At 39.7% G+C, this 4,073-nt stretch overlaps 1 long non-coding RNA gene across 1 annotated transcript in view; it reads right to left on the reverse strand.

The window, feature by feature from the left end:
• LOC101847729 overlaps nucleotides 1–3,987 on the reverse strand; it is a gene marked incomplete in the record, with an annotated part of 55,058 nt that extends 51,071 nt beyond the window's left edge. The window contains 1 exon segment of the long non-coding RNA XR_001184898.2: nucleotides 3,650–3,987. This is a non-coding gene — a long non-coding RNA (transmembrane protein 163).
• Nucleotides 3,988–4,073: the final 86 nt, after the last annotated feature.

Genomic DNA, 4,073 nt, shown 5'->3' on the forward strand with positions numbered 1-4,073 from the left:
ACACACACACACACACACATACACACACAGTGAGGTATTTGTTACGTCCATTCAATCTTTAAATTCTAATTAGACAACTTTCACTGCCTTTAAAGATTCAAATTTCATCAGCAAAATTTTGAAAGTCCAACATGATCTCCAATGACATTGGTCATGCACTAACACATATCGTTATATTTAGTCGTCATGTAGCTAGATGCAAGCACGAATGGCAGCTAAATACGGATATAAGCTACCAATCAAAACAATTTAAAAGAAATACCATAGAGGAATGTATCACATTTTTTACATTCTTTAGGAATACGTGGTTCATAAGACAACATGCTTTGGTGTATGAATTTATTTAGGTTATTCTAGCCTCCTCACCCCCCCCCATCTCTCTCTCTCTCTCTCTCTCTCTCTCTCTCTCTCTCTCTCTCTCTCTCTCTCTCTCTCTCTCTCTCTCTCTCTCTTTTCTGCATACCCCTCTCTTAATTTGGTTCCCCCCTGGCCCCTATCTCCCTCTCTCCTCGTTGTGTTCCTTTTCCATCCATCTACCTGAAATCCACGTATTCATCCATCCATCCACTCATCCATCTTTATATCTATATATTGTTAGTGGATTTGATTATTCCTAAAACTTTCAGCACTTGAATACAATTAGTATTATTGTGCGAGACGCGTAGTACCAGAAATATTTGGCACCCACCCATCGACATAACTTGCTCTGTTCCGCTCACTAAGATCCTCAGACTCGTGAAACAAAACTTTAACACATGCCAAAACAAAACTGAAGCATTCTCTGTAAAGACTTGTATTGAAAATGTGTTTTTTAAAGAATATAATAATCAACGCACTTCAACCGAACAAGAAGATAAACAACAACATGCCCAAAATAAAAACTGAAGCGCTATTTCCTTTCAATATGCATACACTTTGCAAACCCTACACATGGCGCTCATATGACCTTATGCAGTTGGGAGCGCCGTAAATCCCTCTACTATATTTAAAAAAAACCTACATCTAAAGAGTAAAGAAACATCTAAAAGTGTTTACGTCTTATATTACATGTGCATTATTTTATTACGCAGCTTCAATATTTGTACATGTCCAACAACGAATAATATGATACCCACAAATTAATCAAACAAATGAAGAGAGTGGTTGGGTTGATGGGTGCTCTATCTAGTGTGGTTTGCGCTTCTTTCCTATCAAACATTTATCGTCCTTATCTCTCCTCCTTCTTTTTTATGTTTTTCCTCTCTAGCAACACCTTTAATCTTAAGCACTTATATGACCTAATTGTACTGAAAGTGCCACGAAACTCTTACTGAAAAAACGTAAACAAAAACAGAGTGGATGGTTGTTGAGTGCTCTGGTGTGGTTCCTATCAAACATCCATTGTCTTTATCTCTTCTCTTTTTATGTTTGTTCCTCTCGTGTAACAACTACTGACCTTAATGAACTGCAATAAGTGCCGTGAAACTCTTACCAAAAAAAACGAAACAAAAATCCAAACAAAGAGTCAAATGGGTCATCAGGCAACAGACGGCTGCTAATTCCCCGCCACAACCGTTTATCCGACTACAACATTATAACACAGCGCCATTAACCGGGATCATAATTACCCGCGTACCTTTAACACCCGCATGCCAATGAAACAAGGTACGTAATTAACTCATTGAGAACACACGCTTTGGTCTTTCGACCATGCCAGGAGACGTCCTGTTTCGGGGGGACTTTAAAAACACCTTTCCGTTTTTCTTACATTATTTTTCTGCTCTGTTTTCTCTATTTTGAATTAAAAAGGCAGTCGACAGCGTGCACAATATTACAAAATATGACAATTCTTTTTTCTGTATTTCACTTGATGTATACTTGTTCGAGATTTGCAACAATATTCATTGGTTTTGGTCTGCTGTTGACCAGACATATTATTGTGTGTCCGCCACGCACTTATAGAGTTAAACGAAATCATAATAATGCATGTAATCATCGAGGTACATGTTCACAACCCGCATGCCAACAAACCAACGCGCGCATGGACAGTCTCCGAGGCATGAGCAACAAGAATCATGCATGATGCGGAATGGCTTACGTAGATAGAGCACTCGCTCGCCCGTGACGGGACAGGGGTAGCGCCTCATGTCCTTGCCCACCATAGACGGAGGTGAGCGGACAGCCCAGGGAAGTCGTGACGTCACCAGCTCTGTGTCAGACTCACCCAGCAACAACAACAACAACATGTAGCGCCTCTCTAACAAACACTGAGGAAGTCAATGTGTGGAAAAGTCGTGTCCTGATAGCTAATTTAAGAATTTACTTCGATGTCAGTCACAAAGATAGGTTTAATAAACACTTTTTTCGACGTTTCACAGCTAAATCAGTCAGATATCCCGCACACTCATCTCAAAACACACACTGACGAGGGCAATGTGTGGAAAAGTCGTGTCCTGATGGCTAATTTAAGAATTTAACACGATATCGGCCACCCTACCATAATAATTTTATGCCGAAGGCTCATGAAGTTGTCTCACTAACAAGGCAGTCCCCGATGTCCGGATTGAATGCTTTACTTTTTACTGCGATATCAATCACAGAGATAGGTATAATAAACACATTTTTTTCGCCGTTCTACTGCTAAACCAGCCACAGATATCCCACACAATCCTCTCTAAATACGAACTGAAGGCAATGTGTGGCAAAGTTGTATCTTGATAGCAGTTTTAGAAGGAGTGCTGTTATTTCTAGGAAATCAGTCGCAAAGATAGATATAATAAACACTTTTTTCTGACGTTCTAGTACTAAATCAGATACATAATATCATGTAACACTTTCTTGTCGAAAATGCGAACTGATGATAATGTGAAAGAATCGTTCCGTGACAGCTAATTTTAAGAAGAAGTGCTGGTTTTACTACAATATCAGTTAAACAGGTAAACAAAAAATACCCTTTTCGACGTTCTACTACTAAATCAGTCACATATATGTAACACTTTCTAATCAAAAAAGCAAACTGAAGATAATGTGAAAGAGGACTGGCTTTACTACGAAATCAGTTTCAGAAGGGTGAAATAACTAAAAAAGATTTGTTGACGTTTTAATACGAAAACAGTCACAAAGACAGGTGTCATAAACACCCGTGTCCGAGGTTTTACTATGAAATCAGTCACACAGGTAGGTAAAATAAACACCTATTTCGACGTTTTACTATAAAATCAATCACACAAATAGGTAAAATAAACAGCTTTTCCTACGTTGTACAACGAAATCCCTAGAACAAGTAGTTGGAATAATATAATCACTCTCCTCGACATTTTACTATGAAATCAGTCACACAGGTAAGTTAAACGATAATATAGATACTCTCTTCAAAGCTTTACCACATAATCAGTCACACCGTAAGTAAAATAACTGAAATTATCTTTTAGATGTACTCCTGCCAACTTCACTCTTTTACAAACTGCCTTTAAGTTATGGTTGATCTAAGGAACCATTAATTTCAGAAATCGAACACAAAGAGAGATTCACAAAAACTAAAAACACAAACTTCAGTTTTCTCGGTTTTTTATAAAGAAACACACGCTCGCTTTTGATAACAGATGCACAGTGCGTGATCAGAAAACGCCGCAGATAAGTCCTCCCGAAGTATGTAAACAGAAACACTCACTCTACTCTTCAGAGAAAGATGTATCGAGATGAATATTAGTATAATAAAAACATGCCAGTGAACGGCCTGTCCCTGTGTGGTGCGCCGGGGGAGCACGCAATAATAACGGGCGACTGTCTGTCCCACCACCACCACCACCTCCTCTCAGTCGGCGCGACGGAGAGCGACAAATACAAATGAGGGGAATATCGACCCGTGGCAGGCACAGTTGGGAGTTAATCTCCACTCGGTGTACACGGGCCACTTTCCAACAACAGCAGAAGACTTGACTCCTCCAGACACTCACACTCACAACAGTAGACTAAACTCCTCCAAACACACCCACACTCACAACAGTAGACTAGACTCCTCCACACACCCACACTCACACTCACACTCACAACAGTAGAAGACTTGACTCTTCCACATACTCACACTCACAACA

Source organism: Aplysia californica, unplaced genomic scaffold (genome assembly GCF_000002075.1).
Source record: "Aplysia californica isolate F4 #8 unplaced genomic scaffold, AplCal3.0 scaffold00212, whole genome shotgun sequence".
In the NCBI taxonomy this organism is placed as follows: Eukaryota; Metazoa; Mollusca; class Gastropoda; order Aplysiida; family Aplysiidae; genus Aplysia; species Aplysia californica.